Source organism: Cyanistes caeruleus, chromosome 10 (assembly GCF_971803275.1).
Source record: "Cyanistes caeruleus chromosome 10, bCyaCae1.hap1.1, whole genome shotgun sequence".
In the NCBI taxonomy this organism is placed as follows: Eukaryota; Metazoa; Chordata; class Aves; order Passeriformes; family Paridae; genus Cyanistes; species Cyanistes caeruleus.
Window position 1 is genome coordinate 644,146 of NC_141710.1, and position 24,295 is coordinate 668,440.

Below are 24,295 nucleotides of genomic sequence, written 5' to 3' on the forward strand. Positions count from 1 at the left end.
TATGCCCAAGAGAAAGCAAATGCATCAAAAGCTGTAGAGTGAAGGACACATTTAACTCCTTTTTCATCACTTTAAAACTGTTATTTAAGCTTAAAAGCTTTCTACTTTGAGCAAGGCATTAACAATTACAAATAAACCCCAAAAAACCCCAAAAACCAAAACAAACCAAAAAATCTGTGTCCCTTTCTCAACACATATTCTATTTCCATAATAACTTTTTGTTGCTTTTTAAGAAGAAAGACACAGACTGATTACTTTTGTTTTGGTGATTATTCACCAAACAGAAGAGACATGGACTACATAAACTTTGGCTCAGATACCGTAAAACTCAAACGAAATTAGCTGCACTTCACGCCTGCCTGCAGAAGAAGGAAAGCCATTTAAAATGCAGCATTTACTCTGTTTCCTGCTCCACACAGGCACACCTTCAGCTGTCCAGCTCCATTTAAAGCAGCACAGGTGGATTGCTCAGACTCCACACCTGCACATAACAGCAGCAGCATCCTTTCATCCTTTCCCCCCACCCTGCTGCAAGCCTGGGAACACAGACACACAGCTGGGCCTGCCAAGCTGGGACACTCACAAAGCTTATCTAAACTGGACTATATCAAATCCACACACCTCCCATTTCATGCTTCAGAAATCTTAACTTGAACACATCTGCTATATTTGTTTTGAACTTACTATTTTCAAAAGAGAGACTTCTTCCCTCAGGGAAAAATTTTCCAACAATCTGTTTTTGTTTTTTTATTTTTCTTGATCACTGCATGTTTTCAGAGTCCACTGCCATTGTTTACTTCCCCTAAAATTATTACCAGGCCCACAGATAAGATAGCTGGATGTTTTTCTAATATACTTTTCCTCTCTTTTGTGGGCTATTTTTCAGTTCCTTGGCTCTGAACACTCTTAGAGCTGTCACAAATTAAGCTGATCATAGCATCTCCTGTTCCCAACAAGAGGAGAACCCAGTTCCCATCGAAATGAATAGGAGCTTTGCCACTGATGGCAATGCAAGCAGGACCATGCACTCAACCTCTGTAACAAAAATAAATAAACATTTTCATTTTCATGTCTGAATTAGTAAATGCTGGAATAATAGCTTTCTTCGCCTTCTAATAACAGTGGGAAAAAAATTGAAGTATAATTGCAATTCAGCTGCTGTGTGAAGGAAGGAAAACAAAACCCAATGAACCTTTTTATTACATTTGCTGTTTGCAGAAAGAATGAATGATCCCTTTGCGTCTTCCTACTCCACTTTGAAGAGGTGCCCAGCTCTGGTTGGACATCCATGAAACTCTTTTATTTACTGTGGATTATTCTGCCCCAGATCCTACCTATCCCAACACAGAAATCGAGGGCAAAATAGCTTTAAATGGTCTCTACAATTGGCACAGAGCAGTAAAAAGCAGTGAAGTTATAAAAGCAGTGTTTTTCTGGATAACAATAAAAGCTTATTTCTTTAGGAAAAAGGGAAGAGGAGACATGCAGGGTTAGTATTTCCCATGAACTTAGAGGGTACAGGGCTTGGGGACCCCACTGCTCCCCCTGTCAGTGACACTGCTGCACAAGAGCTCCTGGCTGCCACAGGACCTCACTGCCCCAAGCTTCAGCTGTAACTCCTCAGCTTAGCACAAAGAGGAACTCTGGTTAATGCTGGGACATCGACATGAATTTAGAGCAGCTCAGGAAATAGCTGTTTTCTCTTCCTCCTTACGCATTTTCTTTTCTGAAGCATCAGCTCTTCAACTACAGATACAAACACCCAGCAAGCAGAGCATTTAAGAGAAAGCAGAAAGCCAGCCTACCTATAAAATAGATGTAAATCCAGCTTCCACTGAGCTGTTCCATAAAAGCAGACTTTTCTCTTTACCTTAACAACAGGAGACAATCTGTGATCAGGTCTTGACTCAGATTGGAGGGAAGGGTTTAAATTCTTTTGTGTCTTCAGTTCTACTTCGTATCTGATGAAGCTGACTGCATTTTCCTATTGCCACCCAGTTGGAACCTCTGGGACCTTCCCCTGTACCCAAGGAAAGGGAAGGATTTGGTTTAGACTGCAAGGAGATCTGAACTTTGCTTCCTTACAGGTATTCTGTAACCTGTAAAGAGATCCAATGGCACTAACACAAACAATATTTTTGGTTTATAGCTCATGATCTCAAGGTCACCATCACAGATTTTCTTACCTTGAGACACCCTTCTCTTAGCAAGACTCCTTCTCAACAAATGCAATTGCATAACGTGACAAAATGATACTCCTGAAACAAACCAGCCACGTGTGGTGATAATGCCAGGCAGCCTCTGGGTTCAAGGCACAAGCACCACTGCTCCTTCCTGCAGCCTTTCAGGTGCGTCTGAGGCCACAGTTTTTTCAGAGCAGATAGTCACTGATCATAATGGCTGGCTGTTTCATAACTAAAACATCCCCTTGTGGAACTAGTTCTAATTAAATAAAGCAGCAAGGAGCCACTTGGATTTTTTTAAAATCAATGCAGATCTCTTATAAACCTGAGTCCCTTTGCAAAGCACTGCTAAAAACAGGAAGCTATGTCTAAACTGCCTTCAGCCCATTATTTTTCACTTCCAAGGAAATCCGTTTCCAGTCCAGCCAGGAGGACTCATCACAGAAATACAGCAGGCACTGAACTACCAAAACATGTTAATGCAGTGCTCACAGCCAGGTACTGAGGGGAAAAACTGGCAACAAGAAAAAGTCAAGACGATGAAATACAGAAAACCTCAAGTCACAAGTCCAGCACCATTCTTTACTATGAAACACAAAAAAAGAAAAAAAATCCAAGAAACGTGAGTGGAATAATCAACTACTGAAAAGAAAACTTCCTGCATAAGCAAAATCACACTGCTCCATCACTTGACGTGCTGCAAATGAACAAAGAAATCAAAGATGGACGCTGTAATTTACCCTCACTTGCACAGCTGCTGCTATGTGCACCTACTAGCACACAGCAGGTAAATCACTGGCACAGATTGCTTCTGCTGCCATGCACCAAGCACCTGTCACATTCATCTCTCCTCCTTAAAGCTGAGCACTGACCACACAAACAATGAAGCCACTTTTTCCTAAGCACCATTACACATCTACTAATCAGCAAAGAACCCTTTTCCTTCATCCAGGTACACAGCACAGCCCCCTTCTCTGTCAGGAGCTGCCTTGCCAAGAGGATTGAGAGAGGGAAGAAGCTACACAGAGCTCTCCAAGAGCACTATACGGCACAGTTGTGAGGAACCATCATTTTTTGTCAAGTTTTCAACAGCCAGTTGGCATGTGAAAGCCTGATTTTCTTCAAAAGCCTCCATTTCTTCCTGTCCCAGTGAATATTTAACAATCCTCTGGTGATACTCTGTTAAGAAATCATGCATGGTACGTTGGTTTAATAATGTCTTTGACATAGGAGATGGCATGTCATACTCAATCTACCACAGAAGCCACTCCAGTCAGGTGGAAACAGTGGGGGCAGTGCTGATTTGTAGGAGTATTTTTGTGTCTCATTTGACTGCTTTATCGACCTCCAGACCTTCCCCCAAGAGTGCAGATAGTTGAAATTCAGGCTAAGGAAGAATGGCTATCCACAAACAAAATCTTAAAAAGGCAAAGAAAAAGCAGGAATCACACAGTGAGCTTCACTCCCTGTTTGTGTTTGCTGTACAAACAGGACTTAGAGTTTTGTTTTCAGTTTCCTCTACCCCCTCACTCTCCTTCATTTCTGTACCCAAGTATCCATTTGAGCAGGTGGCTCATTGCACATTCCTCTGTTCAGAAGATGAGCAGCAATCAGGGGCAGCAGGAAAAGGTTGCCTTTGGTCCCCTTGCAAAACAAGGCACTGCACAGCTGATTCCCACCTCAGCTCTGCATTAAATTGCTGCTGCAGTTTCAACAGATTTATGCATGTTTTCCACATCTCACACTCAAAACAGTAAAGAAATGGTTGGAGACCATCCACCCTTATCATTCTCTCACTAGGATCATCAAGCTTTACTAAGAGGTAAAGAAGAACCTTGTATTTCCTAAGTTCAGTCACAAAGAGGAAGCAGGACAGTGTCACCTCCTTTAAGGCCCCAGCCTTTCCACCATGCTCCCAATTCCAAATTTATTCCATTTTACTCTGGTGCTTCCCTTGTGTAACACAAATACAGCAGAATAAGCTGTGCAACGTTATAATGCTGCTGATAGGATCAAAATTAAAACCAGACTTTAAATGTATCATATACCACATGGACTATATCAACTATATCTATCCAGAATCTGGTATTCCTCAAAAGAGTGAACTTCAATTGGTCATTCCAGTTTGTCTGCAGGCAAACTTAGCTAAACCAATCCCTTCTTGTTGGGAATGGGAAATTAAAGGACTAATAATGAAAATTTTATAGCAGATTGACAGTTTGTTAAGAAATACACCTATTGTATGTGCAGGGTAGTTTTATCAAATTGGTCTTCACTGTTTTCTCTTTCCCTACTCATATAATTACAAACATCACACACTAGGCACGAAAACTTTCTAAAGTAAATTCGAAGCAAAACCAACACAACTGCTGAAAATTCCACACATCACTATAAAAACCTCAACCAGTCCAAAACTATTTTTACAAACTAATTTACTGTCTGGATGGTCTTACCACTGCCACTCTAGTCTGGTTTGACTCTCCTCTTACAGAGAAAACCTACCTCATGTGCTTCTTTATAATGACATCTGCTGATTTCAAGTAAAATTTCTATTAAATTGTTTCAACAGACTTACCTATCCAGCGTCAGGGTAGAGAACTCAGGTTTAAATTCCTTACAAGAGAGGACTGAAATCTAGCAGCAAAAAATTAAATGAGAACATAAGCCAGTAAGACCCTACATGAGTATTTGAGAGATCTCTCTGCCCCACAGGTCCAAACTACTTTGACAGAAAGAAGGAGTTTAGCTTAGGGGTTGTACCTATTTTCTCTCTTCTGTTTCTCTTTTATTCTCATCTCAGGGAGAACTGGAAAAGATCTCATATGGAATTGATAATGGACCTAGTGGAATTCAAATATTTACCAAAAGGGAATCAGTCATGCAGTTCTTTTTCCTGCCAGCAATCATATATTCCCAGCATGGATAACATTTTCACATATAAATAAAGCCACATATCATTCCTGCTTCTGCTTGGAAAGTATTGAACTCTAAGAGCTATGGAAAAAAAAAAAAAATACAGTGCATCAAAATCCACCCAAACTTTCAGACTTTCATGCTGAATTTTTAATTTAAAAATATTATTCACATACTAAAAGACATGCATCTGCAGTAATATCTGCAGATTTAAAATCTCTTTCAGTAATTGTGTCAATCATGTAAGATATTACCAGCTATAAGCACTAAGGCTGCAAAGCAAATTTCCATTCGTTCTGGTTCTGACCAAGCCACTCCATGGAAATATTCCAATTGTTTGTACCACTTAAATTATCTCAGTCAGACACCTAAATGTGTTTGTTGTACACCCCATTTCAGCATGAGGTGTCATGCTACACCAACACGTCAGTTCTTACATGGGGAAATGGTTTATCAGTAACTACTTCTCTCAGCATGGAACAAGCAATAGTGGAAAGTGCAAACCAATTTAATTTAACAGGAGGGATTCCTACCATGGCACGCAGTTGTCCATTAACAGAACAAACCCCTGCCTCCCTCCCTTTCTCCAGTTGGCAATTGCAGCAAATCTTCCATGAAAATACATTTCCTGTAATGTTCTGGTCATGGTTGGCAAGAGCTGCAACCCATTTCCATAAAGCCACCATGTGGAAAATTGCCTTGGCTGTTAAAATGGACTAATGCAAAGGAATTTTTTTCTTAATGTTGAAGGCATCAATCCTTTTTAAAAAAAACACCACTTTGCAAGACATTAGCTGATCACCCACCAGCTGTGAGGGAGAGCCCTTCAACTAAACAGTAAGAAAAAAACCCCCCTTCATCCAAGTATCCCTTGCAGACCACTAACTCAGCAAATACAATGAGAAGAGAAGCCTGAAGGAACTCTGCAACAGCAACTCTGTTTTCACCAAAGTGTAATCTCATGCTACAAGTGCTCATCAGCAAGCTTCCGCAGTATTAGTTAGCCCCCCAAAAGTTAAATCCTGAGCTTGCAGTCAAGGGGTATCAGAAGGCAAGTCAGACTGTTAAAGAAGATGCTGCAAGGCTTTCAGGGCTGGAATCCCATTCTCCAGTACTGTTGTTACCTGGTGCAATTTACTCTTTAGTTGCCAGGGACTCACAGAGATCCTCTTTACTCTTGGCCTACAGGCCTGATTCAGCTCATAATTCTTACCTGCACTCTGGCCTCTCCCGCACTGTGTTTTTGCACAGGTGAGCAGAACACATCTCTCTCGCTCCCTGAGCTCCTCAGCTGTGCTGGACCAAGGAGGAGACACAAATCTGGTGCACAGGTGAGGCTCTGCAGCTCACACATTGCTCAAAGCACATTACACAGAGTTGAAGGAGCTTTCCATTCTCTCCCTGGCTCTGGAAGACCCCTGGAACGTGTTACAAGACCAGAAGCTGTTAAATGAAATTGTCTGATCTGGAGAAATCTACCAGTAGATTATATAGAAACACATGTGAGATAAGACACAGGCAGAGGAGGCATCTCTTTTTGGAGAGACACTCAACGTGCAAGACTTCAGTGGCACTGATTGATCTCAAACCAGTTCTTAAATTGATAAATGTAAACTTGAAGGCAGACACTGCACAGACTCCTGGTTATGTTTTACAAATGACACAACCAAATTACCTGCAAAAAATTAAACTTGGTTACAGTAATTTTGCACATTGCAATTCCAATGTATCCACTGGACACTTTGGAACTTCTCAAAGTCAGGCCAAAGGTATCTACAGTCAGGGACTATTATAGATATACTAAAAATAAGAACATTTTTGAAGATGTAAGATTTGTTTCAGAAGTCCAAGCCTTTGCAAAACTAAAACAAAACAGAAAAGAGGTCCTAGAAATCTTTATTTGCCAGGTGCTATTATAGTAGTAGGTCAATTCTGGACTACTGTACAAGGAGGAAAGGTAAAAAGATCATGGTAAGCCTTAAGAAAGGGTCACTAAAGCAAAGGAGAAAAGGTTTTTAGGATTAAATATCTATGGTTAAAATAACTGACAGAGCATAGAGAAATAAGTTTGTGAGCATGTAAGTTGCCTGAAATTTCAATATTGTTGTGATACATTCCTTGACTACAAAATTCTGATGGCTGTTTCTAGACTCACAGCTGAGCCTAAGGCAACAGATACAAAAATACAACAACTGGTTTCCCAGTTTTGTCAATGCTGGCCCCAGTATGAAAATGAAATCTATATGAACAGAAAAGCTACTTTACAATGTTCTTCTGTTTCTTCACTGGTTTTCTTTTCTGGAAATTGAAGCCCATATTATAAAGGGTTTTGGTTGTTTTTTTCAATCCTGAGAAGCAGCAACGGGGGAAAAAACCAACCTCACGAAGTAAGAACCAGGAATAGAGGAACACTGTATGACTCTGTGCTGTACATGCCATCAGAATGAGGTAGTGTTTTGCTTCCACATGTGATTAAGAGAAGCACACATATTTCAGAGTACACAAAATGCAATTAAAGGGGTGCATGAGAAAATCTACATAATGCTGATTTCTTCCTAGATATAATCCTTTTTTCTATTTATCATATCTGCTATGCAAAAATTTAGTTTGTGCAGGGTCAGTGAGCAGCTAAAGTATCTTGAAAGAAAAGTCTGACCTTTCCTAATCACCTGTTCTTCCTGTAACCACTCCATTAGCCCTTACCCTGATTTATGATTCCCACACTGTCCCTGTGATTAAAAGTGTGATGCTCTTTGCATTTCTACTTAGGCTGATTATCTCCTGCCCTTCCTCCAACTTCACCCTGCAGATGACAGGTCTAAAGGTCCAATACTCATTTCCAAAAACCAGGATGCTGCCCTACAGCTCTCCTCATGCCCATCACACAGATAATGAACACTCTCTATCTGCTGGGAATTTCAGCACTGGCCACTGGGTTTTGCTGTAACTGCAAAAAAAGTTTCCATTTCTTCTCTGTCTAGATTTGAAAACCTGAAGTCTCCAGAAATATTAGTTAGATTGAAATGAGAAATCATGTTTTGATTCAGGCACCTAGAAAACCCAACCTGAAAAGTGTCAAGGGTTTTGCCTGACTGACAAAGCAGCTGCTGGGTACTTTTGAGCAGAATGCCTTCCAGTCCTGCAGGAAACTCATGTCTGCTCAGACAGGCACTTCAGTAGCACAGTGGCACACAGAGAGAAACAATAGCCTGATGGAAATGAGGTCTTGCGATGTTTGCAAGGGAGAATAGCCACAGCAACAAAACCACATTGATTCAACCTAAGAAAATAATATTCATGTTCTGTCAGAGATGTGGCTGCCCAGGAAACTCACACACATCCCAACAGTCCAACACCACAGTGAATTCACTGCTGTGGAAACACAAACCCAGGAGGAGCCAGGTGCCATGACCAAGCCCAGCATCTGAGCTCACTGTGGCGTGGTTATTGAGCATAAATCACACTTCTGGGAGGACAGAAGGACAGTGGAGTGGCTGGTTGCTATTTTGCCATCATCTTCTTTGTAGCTCTGGGAGGGTGAAACTGCTCCTGCACAGCTGGAAAATGCCACAGAGGAAGCTGATGGTTATGCAGATGGATGATGCACACCTCAAAGCACACTGCACTCTCCAGGCAGGCAGCTTGTGGGTCCTGAATGAGTAACCTCATGTATGTTAAGTGCCAACATTTCTTACAAATTACAAGTATTTGTACTTGGAACCTTGTATAGCCACAAAGACACTTATGTGTACAAAGGGCACCTATTTTTGGTCAGTCAAAAAAGAAATTCCACAAATGAAAAATTAATATAAATCTGGCTGAGTCTTGGCAAACTGTTATAATGCTGAGTAACACAGTAAAAATGCATATTTGCTTGCTCTGATGTGTCTACCAGCTCATGGCTACAAACTGGCTTAATATCATCTGCTGAAGGTGATGAGAAAAATAACACACCAATAGTGTTTTGTTAGCAGTTTGGCTAAATCAACAAAGATATCTTTCATCACCTCTGGAATCACAGAATCTTTTTTTATTAGAGTAGCTGTCACTATTAATAACTTCGTGAAGAGGTGTTCTAGAAAGAAGTCTGAACCATTTTTACTGTGCTTCATCACCCTCTCATCCCACCAAGTTTTGCTTTTCATTTTTCACCCCCAAGCCAGCAAAGAGACTAGAAAGAATTTTCCCTTCCTTTCACCAAAATTGGCAACAATCCATTTTATCATCCTGACATGCCAAAACAACAGCACACGTCCTCCCATGACCATGGTGTTTTTCTCTCTCACAACTGGATTATTACTGCGTAGCACATCAAAATATTAAAAAAATACCATGGTTAATATCTGCCAGGTTCCATGATGCTATTCCCTTTGCATTTAAATAATATTACTGACTTTAGTTTGTACTGCCTCGGTAAATTTTTTTTGCAGGCACAGAATACCCACATATTTATAACTCATGGCATTTCATGAACTTGTGAAATATTCTGTGTTTCTTTCTGAAGCGGAAAACAGTAATTTCAGCAGAAATATGAATTTCATTACATTTGACTGACAACCTCAGGCCACATAACTGACTTAACATACAGAAGGCACGCTCCCTTTCCCTTTGATTTATGAGTCTCCACTACAGTTTATTTTTTTCTGCAGGAACAGAAGCAGAGTATATTTATATAACTATTCTATTCTTCCCCTCTTTAATCTGAAACCTTTATACAGAACATCTGTTGCTGCAAGAGCAAGTGGAAATTACTGTGCTGCAGTAGAACACCTCATGGCAGTGTCTAATACAACTACCAAAAATCCAGCCCTACACAGGCAGCACTTGTGAAAAACACCAACACCTTTGAGAAGGTAATGACAATTGCAATAACACTATTTTCTATGAGGACCTGCCACTAAATCATACTAATTCTTTTCTTTTGTTTCAAAACTGCCAGAAAGAAAAGATCTCGTGCTTTTCAGCTGTCTGCACCTTATTTCAACTTTGTATTTCTTGTTAGTTGATTTAATTTTAGACCTCCTTTTTCATTTAAGAATCCACATCCAATACAGAGCTCTATCCCCCACTTTAGCTCTAACCCCAAATATATCATCATTTACTTCTGCTCATCCCTTAGACGCAGTGATCCAGCAATCCACTAAAAAATCACTTCAGAAAAGAACAAATTTAACCATACAAATCACACAACAGTGGAGCAATAACCTAAGAGTGGAATGCCTTTAAAACACCCACCCAAACAGCAGCAGTTATATCACACAGCTTTTTGGGCTACTAGAGGCTTGAAAAGGAAGCTGATTCAACAGTCAGGGACTGAAGGGTGAGGAAAACCAAACATGAAATTTCCACTTCCCCTACACACGCTTTCAGCATAGAAAAGGACACAATCAACAAAATAACAAGCTCTGCCTACCTTTGCCTTGTGAAATGGGCTCTGATGAAATAAAACAGAGCTCCAAAACCCTCACACAACCCTGCTTCTCTTCCTTCTCCCTGCACACCTGAGGTGACACAGTCACCTCGGACACACCATTGCTAACGTGACGCAAACTGCAGACATCACAGTTTCTACATATTAGCCCAAAAATACATTTAACAAGAATTGTTAAAGGCTTCTTATTTTTCACATACTGACCTGAAAATCCATGAAATGGTGATTGCCAATGCGTCACAGATGCAAAAAATGGGTTTTATACCTCTGCAGTGAGGAAACATAATGGGAGTTGTAAATGGTTTTACTATACAACACTGAGCAGGCTTATTAAAATAATAAGTTGTTTTTCCAATCACTCTTCAATTAAAACAAACAAAATGAATCACTGAGCCTTTCCTTCCCAATGCAGCTGTATGTCACACTCACATTTTGCAGTTTTTTTAGGTGGTGAATCACTGGGAAATAAAGAATATCTCCCTTGTAAACGTCCTCTTCTTTTCTCACCTCACAGCTCCTCCCCAGGTCCCTTAGAAATAAGCATGGATATAAATGTTCCCACTGGAAGAGAGGTCACACTCTTCATCTATTTCTTTAAAATGCTTTACTTTACAATTCCTGGGTGGCTTCTGTTCAGCACAAAGAGCTCCCCTGTGCCTGCAGGTACAGAGGGGTAAAAGGGCAGAGCAGCTGCCACGGCAGATGAAGAAATGCCAACTTTTGGTTGTGAGCTGTAAAAGCCCCTGCTTTCAATGGTTCTGTCTTCTCTGCCAGCCCTTTTCTCTGGACATCCTCCCACTTCTTACTCCAGCTCATTTCATATTTAATTCTCAAAACCCTTATTCCAAAAGGACTGTCACAGTTCACAGTCTGTACTTGCTGCCTTACACTGACAGGTGCTGACCTGTAAGAATTCACCCAAAACACAGATCTTTAAAAAAAAAAAAAGTATTCCACAGTATTTTTTCTTGATGAAAAAAGAAAAGAAAAAGAAAAAAGGCTTTGATAGGGACACCCAGGGCCAAGATCACTGAAATGCACAGCAGCTTCATTTCAAAGTGCTTTTCTCTCTTTAGCAGCTAATGTATCTGTCAGGACAACAAAATTAAGCAAAATAAAATAAAATTGCCTTTGCAGATCCACCACTGACTCAGCTCAAACACTTTAGGTACAAACTGAAATCACTGACCTAATTATAAAGCAGAAATAATGCCTACCTCTCTTCTTCCCATCTTCCCCAGCAGTCTGGGAACTCAAAGGAAAAAGCCAGGAAGCACCTTTCTTCTCCTTGATGCTTTTGCTACAGAAAATCAAATGTCTTAAGAACAAAGGCCTGCAAGGAAGATGCAGCAGGCAAGAAAGAATCACCTGTGAGTTCCTTACCCTGGCATTTCACAGATGAGCCCCCAATCTTTCCAATTAGCATTACTCACTGCTTAGAGGCCACCTGCCAAAAACTTTGAGGGTTAAGCAGGGATTGAAACAGGAAATACACTGGTCCTGCTCTCTTCTGAGTATTCTACATAAAAAACAGTAATTTACGCTTTCATATGGAGACTTAAATGACGAAAGATACCAGAAAATAAGAAATGGCAACTTCAGAATGCAAAAAATGAAGAGGAAATTTAGGCAAGGGGGAAAAAAAACCCCAAACCATAACTATGGATCTGGAATATTCAATTATTATAGAATATTGTTATATAATACACTGAGATACTCAGTAGGTTTTTCAAGGCAAGGAGAAAAAAAAAATAAGCTTACTGTGATTTTAATGGCATAAGCCTATTTTCAGTAGTAATACTGCTGAAAAACACCACCACCAGGTTAAAGAGCATATTTAATTATATTCTATGAACAGCAAGGAAAATGTAGGGAAAACACAAATTAAATTGTTCTTTGCAACATATTACTAACGTATGAAACTGCAGATAGCTCAGGATGCTCACAAGAGTAAGAACACAAGTTCAAGAGAATTTTAACCCACTGTTCCCAATTATTATATTGAAAAAAGGGCCAGTAAGCAACATTTCCTCTTAAGCTTCAAGACATTTTGGCTTTATTGCCATTATAAATTGGTACTTCTTAGCTCTACCCGTTTCTTTTTAGAAACTAAATCTGTGCACTTTTTTAAAAACCAAGATGAAACACATTAAATTTTAATATTATATGCAAAGTTTCAGAAAGAGGTAGGGCCAAACTTAATCCCCCTAAGATTAAAGGTCTGTCTGAACCTCTGTCAGTGAACATCTATAACACACTACAAAAGATGAGGAAGCTGTTCATTTCCCACTAAAAAACAACTTTATATATGTTATATGTATGCACAGTATATAATAAGCCTACTTTTATTACTAAGAAATAAAAATAAACATAGTAGGTTTTTACTGTCTACTTGTACTGATTGCTGGATGCCATAAAATACTTTGTTAGGCACAATTAGTGGCTTGGCAGGTGCCAGCTAAATGGTTTTTCAATCCTCACAAACTACACCTCAGTAAAAATGTGTGTGAGAAGCAGCTCTTCAGTCACCAGTGCTGGTTGGCCAGGTTTGCAGAAAATGAAAAATATTTCCAAAATGAGTATCAAAATACAGGTATTGAAATAGTGAGGAAAAGCAGGAGTGACGTTATCCTTCCTGGTCCTGGAGCAATGCCCCTCCACATCTTGGAGAATGACATTTTTGAGAGTGAAGTTACAACCAGTAGCAAGAGAAATGTTTGAAAGTAGGACAGCAGCACTGAAAAATGAAACAGGTAAGGAGAGAAAAAAGAGAAGGCTGAGGAAGCAAGGACTCAGCTCTCAGCTGTGAGAGCTGTGACACCACGGGACCTGGACACCATGAGAAGAACTCCACGTGTGATTTCTGTCGTGCTTGGTGGGTGCAGCTGTTGTGTTTGCATGTTTTACCCCAAGGTTTCAAGAACAGCCCAACAATACTTGGAAACCAGCTTGCAAAGGAGCTAGAGGACTGGAAAAGACAGGAGCCAGAAGGAGTTATTCTTCAATATGTGGATGACATACTGATTGCATGGGAAATGATGCCTTAAGTTTTAGCTTTCATATTTTTCCCCAGGTGTGTTGTTTTGAGCTTCATATTACATGTCAGTGAGCTCTCTTCACAGGGTAGGCAGACAAAACAATTCCTTTTCCAGCTTGAGACCATGGACAACCATTACAAGTTTCAGGCCAAAAGCAGAAACAATGGTGGGCTGAAGAGAAAACAAGAAGGACAGAAGTTCATAACCTGAAGCTGTAATTGGACAATTAACTCCAATATGCAAATTGACCAAAATTTATAAAAATGTGAGACCTCATGGCAGGTTGTCCATTTTGTGACCATTCCTAGGTCATTTCTTTGGTGTAGCCCTGGCCAGGCTCTTGTGCTGCCCAAGGAGTGTCCTTTAAGGCATTTTAGTAAATACCTACTTTAACTCTGTCTAGCCTCTCTTCTAAGTCAGCCTCTCAAGGCATCAGTTCAAATGGCCCTTACTCAAAATCCCAGGTCTGCACTTCTTGTTAACAGGGCAGCAAACCAGAAAGAAGGGCTTATAGCTGAGAACAGTCAGGACCACAGTCATGAGGTGACTGCCAGCTTAATTTGAGGTAGCCTGAAGCAGTTTATTTCCTTGGGCTCTGAAGGACAGCTGACATGGGAAGGGAGCTCAGCAGAAGCTCAGGAGTGTTCTCACAGCACTGGTGACACCTTCTGCATGTAGTTTGAGCTGGACTTAGAGGAGAGCACGTGGAAAATCTTCAGAGCAGTATCATTACACACATATCCATACAGATAACAGCACTCAGGATGCTACTACAATCAATGTTGCAAATGCTTCATTTCAGTCTGGTACACTCCACAGAACACACAGATCTCTGTGGAAAAGGCAGCGTGCTGCACGCCAGAGTAGACTCTGCTGGGGTTGAAAATGTTAAAAATGTTACTCTCTTTAGTTTCCACCTCCATGCTCCCATTCAGCAAACACTGTTCTCTTAAAACACCAGTGTGCAGGGCAAGAGACAACAACAGGCAAAACCCAGAGATAACTGTCCACGTGTGATGGGAGCTCAAGCACCTTGCCAGAGTTCCTTGCCAACTCAATTAAATTGTGCCATTATAGATTCTTCGGAAAAGGTTTCTAATAAAGCCTTTCCTGCCTCACTTCCTGCCAGAATTCAGAAATGCAAGTCATACGTGCTTTGTGGCACAGCATACAACTTTTCATTTTCTTTTTTAATTTTTTTTTAAAGGGATGTTGCTGCTTAAGGCAAGTGTTCAGTGCTGGAATGACCAAGCAGAACTCCGACATCTGTTCTCTGAAGGAGGGGGAAACAACAAAATAATAAAGCATGCTCTTGTATTCCATCCATTTATATTTCTCAAATAAATAAAACAAACTAAAACCAGGAATCCTTCTTGCTATTGAGGACATCGCTATCTCTTCCTTTAGTCAAAAATTCAATCTACAGAAAACCAAAGTCCTAAAATCTGATGGACACCTTTGTTGTTTCTTGCCAAAGACTTATTGCACGGGTATGGAGGTGTAAGAGCTGCTGAACCTGATCACTTTCCACCTTTTTCCTGAATACCAGAAAAATCACAAGGCTGAAAAGTTTAGAAATTGGGCAGCAGTCTGCCCATACACAGTGACTCTCAAAGATCAAGCAGTGGCAATGCTTGTCCTCAAAGCCATTGATCCAAACCTGCTTTTTCAGAACCTCTGGCATGTGTGTGGTACCTGACAGAGCTTCCCAAAACCTAAACCTCCCACATCTCTCTGTTCATGGAAACCAAAACTTGGATGTGGACTTGTCCAACTCAGAAAATAACCTGCTGAGGCTGCACCCTACAAATTAATGGAATAACTGTGCACACTCACTGGGGGCATGCCAGAAAGCCTGAAGGCAGAAAAGGCTTGAAGGCAAATGGAGATTTTTGGCCAGAGAGCACCTTCCAGTGTGCTCTTTATGCCTTCCTTTTCTAGCAGGATGCAACTGGATACAGCACAAAAACCCAAGCAGTGCTGCCATGCAAGGTCAGAAAAGGATTAATAGCAACAAAAACTGTCTTGTCACTATTGAAACTGACCTTGCTGAGCTACAAGTCTGCATGGACAGCCCAAACTTCCTTTCTGTCAGTCCTTTTCCTTCTGTCCACCCCAGGTTAAATCAATAGCACAAAACATCTTCTGTGTGACATCTTATCCCCATTTCAGCTCTGAGCTTTCCCACTGCCATGAGAGCTCAGAAGAGAGCTGCAAATGAAGACCTTTAGTTAACTCACCTCTCCTGAGACTGTTACTCATGACTGAATTTCATTACTGAAGTGTTGAAATGAAATCCAGCCTCTTTTCAGAAGTGGTTCAGAATCCTATGACAGGTTCACTTAATTCTGTGGCTTTCAGAATTAATTCCACCTTTCTCAGATTGAGTGCTGGCATCTACAATACTTTTTGTCTCCATGCAGAGGAACAGACATAAAGAGGTAAGGGATTGTGGCAACAAATGGTTAAAAGGAAAAAAAAAATTGAAAAATTTTTTAATTGCTCCCATGTGTGAAAAAGGGAGTTAATGCACAAAGGAAGGAGCATACCCCAAACAGATCATTTGTGAGACAACTCCCTTCTCCCAGGCAAAGAGAGCTCTGATAAGCTACAGGAGGAACCAAAACTACACAAATGTTAAAAGCCCAGATCCATGTTAATGTTATAATTTCTGGTACTAAAGCTGTATCTCTTTCTGCCTTCCAACACATGTGGGAAACCTGCTCCTGTCTCCTGGGCTAGCTGTCTTTATGAAAACTTCTTCAGAGCTATACAATGACATTAAAAAGGAAAGGAAGAACAAGAACATTCAGTACCTGCCCTAGGTACTGAAGAGACGGCCACACTGACTGTGTCCAAAACCCTCATTTTAAAGGCCGGGTTTCTCCTACATTCCATATTGTGTGCCTTTGAAACAACTTTTCTGACCTGAGTAAGCAGAACATTTTTGGTCCTTGTGTATGAGGAGCACTTGGATGTAAGTTTGGATAGTCCTTGAGTCACAGAACATGATGATTCATGGATGTCAGGGTGGCAGTTTTGACACTGTTCTAAATATGCTTCAAGAGCAGTGACATGCTCTGTACCTGTGTCTCATTCTACCACCACTCCTTTATTTCCAAAGAGCAGAGGAGCACTCTGGCATGCCAGACAGGCTACCTGGAGAAATCAGAAACCATCAGTGGTTTCTGGTTAGAACATCATGAATGACTGGGCTGTTAGTACAGCTCAGTTCCTTCATTTCATTGTATCTTACTTGCTCAAGTAAGGCTTCAAAAGAAATAGGGGTCTGCTTGGTGCCATATGGATAGTCACATTTTAGAGAGAACATCTGTTACCCAAGAGCAGCACTGAAAATACTGACCAGGAGTGATCTTTTACCACATTAAGCATTGATCCTATGACCCTGGGGGTGAAAGCTCCAGGTATCTCCTTACCTGACCTCAAAGCACTGGTTCCACCTCCATCTCTAACCAGGCAGAGCACTTAAAAGAACCATCTACAGGCTACTACTCCTCCTGCCCCTCTTGTCATGCCATCAGCTGTGTGCTGAGCAGAATGAAGAATGAATTGCTCAAAACTTGCCTGTAGCTTTTCTCTACAGGCTTGGAGGTGTGATTTAAAAGCATGGCTTAGAAGCACGTGAACTTTTTTATAGAGCTTAGAGGGAGCTTAAACAACCAGGCCTTTGTTTCAACTTGCATCATCAAGCAGAGTGGAAAATAAAAAAGGATTATGTGACATGCAGAATAGTCCCAGCTTTAGCCGTTAGTCACAGTTAAATTACTTATATCTGGGAAGAATAACCAGAATGAATCAGTATAACCAGCTCCTCCTCTGAGCTCCCTCACCACTATAAACAGCTGCTTAACTATTTTCTGGACCAAGAGGCTTGTGTTCTTAATTGCAGAAAGATTCCAAGTTCCTGCTCCCACCCAGTGCTGGATTTGTTTGAAGGAAGGACTATTTGTGCTTTATCCTGTGGGAAGTTGTTAACGCCCAGTTGTTTCCCCCTGTATTCTCTCCTCACTGACCCCAGAGAGACCACTTCACATGAGAAAGTTTTTCTCAGCACAGGAATATTACAGCGGTATGCACAATACAGTAAATCCTTTGACACCTTTGGAATTTGCCAGCTCTGGTTCCTGTCTATACCATTTTGGGGGTTTTTTTTGCACTTATTACATGATGATTTTCAGAATAATTCAACATGTCACGGTTTGTACAGGTAGAGTATCCACCTAGATTTTAATGCACCTATTTTAGCTTGGTTTAGTGTAAACTTCCATAAACATCCTGACATGAGCGCAGATTCCCATGAAAAGCAGTAAAGTGCCACATAAATCCCTTGGTGTGCAAGTAATTCTACTTATTTCCATAAGAGAAAACTGTTCTCAGATCCTTTCTGCACTAGGCAAGAGTCTCTAAATCTCACTTACCCACAAGAGTAGAGACAAATTGGCAAATTTAAATGTTTATCATATAATTGACAAATATAACTGTTTGTTTTTTTCTCATGAGTAATTATTTCCAGATTTGGGATTGGCTGGGCTTCAATCCAGACAACAGGCTTTTCATGACAATCCCCAAATAATTTCAGAAGTTCAGAAGAATCAGGAAATACCCTAATTAGGAAAGAGGTCAATTCCTCCTGCCTGAAGTATTTGGCAGACCAAGCATCCCACATCTCCAGGATGTTCAAAGAGTCCATCCATCCCTCAGTTTCTGCGAGGTTTCCAGAGCGACACCCTGACAAGCAGTGCTTCATCATGGCTAACCATCATCCATGCAGCAGTCAGGACAGACTGTTGATCATCCAGCACACTTTATAAATTGCAGCTGCACCCCTCCTACTGGGATTTATATTGTCATTACAACCCAACTACACCTCAAGTGTTAAGTCATCCCCCTCCAACACCAGCTAGAGCACAAAGAAGAAAATGCTCACCCCAAGAGAGACAGAAAGCCTTAGGGGAAAGTTATTTCCAAATGGAGGCAGTCATACTGTGGTCAGTCTGCATAAAGATTTACTTCTTCATTTGTTTCAAGATGTTTAGGATTTAGATTTAGAAGATCTTTACTCCGGGTGTCTGGCTGAACGACAGGAAATCTCCTCCGTTACCTGGTTACACAGTCCAGTGTGAGCTCAGCAGATCCTGAGACAGGAAAGTCCATCATGCTGTCCAACACTGCTTGTGGAGGCACAACCTGCAGCTGGGAGCATGTGGAAGAGCCCTGAACAAACACATGTTGTCACAGATTTGGTGTCCTGGCACATGCCATGGTGAGCAGTCGAGCCTCTGCTCCTGCATTTAAAGTACAAATAATACCCCCCTCATATGGACTGCCAGTTACACTGTAGAGAAATTTGAAGAAACAGATCATTTCCACATTCACATCCTGTGAATATTGTCCTCAAGAGCAACAGCCCTTACACACCTTTGCCAGGTAATGGCTTTTCATCTGTGGTCTCAAGACTGCTAAACTAAAACAGGGATACAAACTTTTCCCTATTTCTTGTGCATGCAATGTATTTCAAACGAGCTCCAAGGTAACCCCACTTAACAGACAATAAAAAATAACTATTACTGAAATACTTCAGGTCAGATGGCAAGGAGCTTTTTTTTTTACTTTCCCTGAGTATGAGAATTAGGCAAAGTTCTCTGCTGCCTTCCAGAGATGATACCTAGACTATTCGCAAATACAGACTCACAGCTATAGCAAGAATCTTCCCTTCTGGTGTAACAAACCAGTTTGCTGATGGTGCTGTGTTGTGGCATTTTTCCTCTGGCTGTTGCCTTGGGGAGTTCTCCCTCCCACCTTGCGAGCCCCCCGAGGTTCACTCCCTAAAGTTTGGCATTTGACAATGTCCGTGTCTCTTATTTCTTATCTTAGCTTCTCCAGCCCTGATTTGTAGAAAGTTTGTAAGTTAGCTAGCTATGAATAATAACTGGTTCCTTCCAAAACTCCCACCCTCCCAAGAAGTCTTGTTAAAAGAAGCAGCCCAGACCCCTAAATCCCTTGTCTCTTCCTGGCATTGCCTTTGCAAGAATAAACTGTGAAATATAGAAGAGACCCCCTTTTGGCTTCTTGTGCTCAGAGTGGATGGGTGTGCTCAAATCCTGGCCAGAATTGTGCTGATCCTTCACACACCTGGCTCCATCTCAGGGGGCAGCTGGTGACAGAAGGTGGGAGCAGTGCCTGGTTCCCCCAGAGCCCATGAGAGGAGCATCCCTGCACTTGTGAGCCCATCTCTCTGGGGGGAACACAAACCCTGTGCTGAACAGGAGCCCCTCACAGGCAGGGATCACCCTACAGCTCAGCACCACAAAGGCTGGCCCTGCAAAGAGTGTGCACAGTCCAGTTCTAGCACTGTCAAACCATCGTGAGAGCTGCCTGGGACAGACAGCTGGGCTGACAACAGCCTCTGCTCCCTTCCCTGAGGAACAGAATAACGTGGGCAGCAATCCAGCTTTTACAGTGCCCAGCTTCCACACCCCTGCCTGGCTGGGATGGAAATGGGATGGACCATTTCCTGTTTGCTTTCCAGTGGCTGAAATCCTTTTCAGCACAACTCTTTCCACCAGCCCATTTCAAAGGCTCAGACAGAACAATTGCATTACTCCTGCTGCAGCTACTGTGACACGCACTGTGGAAGCATTTCAGCCAACTCTGGAGATATTTCTTCCCAGGAACTGCTGTCCTAGGCAGGTTAACTCCTAGATAAGAACTGCTGGCATAAGCACAGTCCAGAATAACCTTCAGTAATGTTTGTGAGAAAGGGATGTCCAAGGGAGACCTGTGCCTCCCCACCACTGATCACACAGGAACCTGCTTCCCAAACTGAAGACACTCAGAGGAACGTGGAAAACTTCTATATCACAGCCACCACAAGTTCATCCATTTCCAGACATTAATCCTGATTTCTGAGACCTCCCCTGATCTTTGATTGTGTTTTCAGGAAAAGACACCTCTCTTTTTCCTGCACTGTTACAAGCAGCAAGTCACAGCATGGGAAACCCTCAGACTAGCTGAAGGCAAATCCACAACCTCTTCAGTCATTTCGAGGCAGCTAACACTAAGAAAAAAGGTTGGAAAGTTACACAGAACTCGCCAAATTATTCTTCCAAAGAGTTGCCTAAATCATATTAAAAAATACATTCTTTGCAGATAGCAGCTAAAAGATCTACATATGTTTTAGAAGTGAGGGACAAAAATGTCTTTAAAATTCTCTAAGCTAGCTGTCTCACAAACTGTATTGATTCACACTAGACTTTTCAAGTATTTTTCTTGCATGCTGTAGTCCAACATTATTTCTTTAAAGAATTGCACACAGTTTTGGCAGCAAATCCCAAGGCACAAAAATTAGGTGGAAAAAAAAGGCAAGAAATTGAAACTATGTCTTCACTAAGATCAAAGACTTTATGGTTAGTTAAAAAAAGCTTTATTTAACTAACAAACCATCTAATACCTGAAAATCCTTCAAGTATTGATTGATATTATAGGTATATATTGTTAATATAACTTGTCAACACAAGTTACATGTGATTCCTTCTTATTCCCTTATTATATCATTTTTTTTCCTTGTATCCCAAACCTCAGATGCTCCTTTTGCACCCAAAAGTTAACTACAGCTCCTCCTGTCATTGAGTAACTCCCTGAATTTTGGTGAGAGTCACATTAGTGCTCATGATATACAGAGTCACAATTGGGGCAGCTGTTTTTCAGTCCCTTCTTGACAAACCCAAGAGATCTCATTCAGGAGATCACCTACAGCCAGCCCCTGTGTTAACAGAAATGACAGGGTTATTTTTTAAATTCAAACTCATGTATCATTCAGTGATTTTTGTTTCACCATTTCAAGATTTGGAGTGTCATTTTTTTCTTAAAAACAGAAAATGAAGCTCATATAAACTGCTGGCATGCTGTCTGCTTGGAGCCTGAGTGAATTCTGAACAGTCAGGGTTGAAAACTGGGAACTGTGAAGTGGAACTGCTGAAAATAGCAATTGGCTACTTTTGAGTTTCTGTAAGGTATTTGCTATGTATGACTGGCTCCATAAACAGGTGTCACCTTCATCCAGTTCAGTCAAAGTCACGAAAATAACCCTTTCTGAGTAGTGCTAGAAGGCAGTAGTATCTCACCAAAAATATTTCAGAGTATTGACTGCTTTAAATTTGGCTGTTCAGATTAACTGTTGTTTCTGATGTTGGCAGTCATATTTTGTATGGCAAAAGCTTTGTGGCCTATTACAAAAGGGGCTCTTCAAAAATCCGAACAAAAAGAGCCTCCCCCATTAAAAACCTGGTAACTTATGAGAGTGAGAAGGGTAAGGCAGTAAGAGATCTCTGAAGGGACAGAAGGCTTAATTTATCAAGCTCAGAAACATAGATTGAAGCAATCAAGGTTTGATTGTTTGAAGGATTGAAGGTACAAGATGATGACAACCTGGAAAAAAGTATTAGTTCAAGGAATGGAAAACAGAATTGCTCAGATATTATAAAGAAATAACACATTGGTCAGAAAAAGCCTATTTGCAAAGTACAAGAAAAAGAGCAGAATTAAATGCTGGGTGGGCCCAAATAATGGTTTTAATAATGAAGGGCAATATTGAGTCATTAGCATTCAGTGTAATATTACATTTCAAAATCAAAGCCACTGGTAGCAGCAGTCAGAGACATGATACGTGTAACACAATATGGTTGTTAAAAATACAGGGCCTCACTGCACAGGTCTAAGGCTCCACTAGAGTCAGGTTATGTACACACAGAAAGATGGTGTCATTTTTAAACTCACTTGTGGATATAACCAAGTAAATCAAAGAAAACTTCAGTGGGGAAAAAAATACTTGAGATGATTTATTTTGGATATGGTGCAAATAACAACACCAGCCAGAGGAGCATAACCAATGAGGGAAACTTCACTCAGGTGCTCAGAACAAGAAGTTCCAGTTTTGCCCCCCTAGAAGAGATGCCAAGGAATTTCCTCACCTGAAAGGGCTCCTATGCATTTGTATATCTCTTTTCTGAGCAGTACTCTATGAATGAAGTACTCCCCTTAATGGGGGCTTTAATCTAAATGACCCCTACTGTACTTGCTTCAGCAGCCAGAATAAATCTGTTCAATCTTCTTCCTTGCACAACTACCCACATCACATCTGTCTTTTCTCTTTCAAAGGCCTAAAAAAGGGGAACAGGTGGCAAGAGAAGAGAAAGAGGCGGAGAACAGAAGAAGGTAATCCTGTCTTTTGTGATTTAAGCCATGTTAACAGAAGGGATGGTTTACTGATCCTGGTTATACTCAGCGATTCCTGTTCTGCTTTGGCACTTTGGTCTATCTCCAGCAGGAAAGCAAAACCTGTCAGGAAATGGGTGAGTCAGCACGCTGCTGCTGTTTGTCTTAGCTGTGAGGCATCGATTTTTTTCCTGATGCTTTGATATAGGGTCACAGGTATCCGAACTCAAATCTTTACTGAGAGCAAGGGGGTCATGGCAGCAAGAGCTGCTCGTTTAAACAAAAAGAGTCGATTCCATCTTTACTATATTTCCTTGGATGTTTAAGTTTTCTGAGAGCTAAGAGGAAAAAATACAAACCCCACTTTCCTTTTTAAGCTGTTTAAGATTAAAAAGAAAAAAAAAGAAAAGGAATGATCGGTGCAATGCTTTTCACAAAATCTTTCAAAAGCTGCTGAGTATTTCACTGTAATCAGGTATCTTATATGTGTCTATAATTAACGTGAGAACTAAGGCTAAAATGCAGAGTAACTCAAATATATGGAAGAAGCAGCACTTTTAAATCTTTAGCACTTGTCCAGAAACAAGGTCCCTTTCAATGTATCTGAAATTAGTGCAAAGTCACCATTTTCATATTCTAAGCAATGCTATTTGGCAGAAAAATCTCAAATCATCTTGTTAGTACTTGAAGGCTAACATTGAGCAAAAGGAAATTTGGTCTGTTTTAAAAACAAAAATGCAAAGGCTGCTCTGAGGTTTCCCCACATGTAGAGCAGCTCCATAAAAGTGATCAAAGGATTTCAATCTGCAGTGAGGTGTAATCAAAGAATCTCTGCTTAATAGGATGGAGATTAGTTATGAAATAAAACACAGAGTGAGACCATAAAAAGTTAATTGCAAATAGCTGTTTTCTTATTTAAATTGGCAGGAAATTTTGAAGTATTTCCTCTAGAAAAACATAGATGAGCTACAATGTAGAAATTATCACTAAAAGGCTGGAAGGGAGGGGAAAACAGAGCCAAGCAGAAATAACAAGTGAGGAAACCAGTTACATCTGAAAGAGACAAAGTGATTGGGCAGGGAAGTCTGTAACTCACATGAAGTCTGAGATTTATATTTAAAGCCAGCTTTAAGACAGACCCCTGAAGGGGCCTTTAGGTTGAAATAAAGGCACAGACCTGAAGTCTGAAATTAATATAACAGCAGGTGCTATTTACTATAAATTTTTAAGAGGTTTTGAGGAGTAGGTGAAAGAATGATATAATTAGTGCTGCTAAAAAGTTCAGGTTACAGCTAAAGGTGGACAGTGGGACCTCCTTCGCCTTTTCTGGACTCACCACTGGACAAGACATGCCCCAGAATATCTCAAACCCTTGGCCTTATTCAGCAGGCTATAGGGATGAAACACATCCAGAATAGTGTATTGTACTTCTGAGGCTAAGCACAGAAATGACACAGATTTACACCACTTAACAAATGCAGAAACAACTCAACCCT

The 24,295-nt window shown here is 40.9% G+C and overlaps 1 protein-coding gene and 1 long non-coding RNA gene across 3 annotated transcripts in view; both read right to left on the reverse strand.

Moving 5' to 3' along the window:
* The window catches only part of HS6ST1 (heparan sulfate 6-O-sulfotransferase 1), a 186,756-nt gene that overhangs the window by 153,629 nt on the left and 8,832 nt on the right, over positions 1–24,295 (reverse strand). The gene's annotated exons all lie outside the window — the stretch shown is intronic.
* LOC111933664 (uncharacterized) lies at positions 735–11,893 on the reverse strand. 2 transcript variants are annotated; one of them, XR_002866825.2, is made up of 5 exons: positions 11,745–11,893; positions 10,957–11,056; positions 10,732–10,794; positions 6,310–6,514; positions 735–2,020 (listed from the first exon to the last, which is right to left on the reverse strand). It is a non-coding gene; the product is annotated as an uncharacterized LOC111933664 (long non-coding RNA). The 2 variants fall into 2 exon arrangements; XR_015274210.1 differs by lacking the exon at positions 6,310–6,514.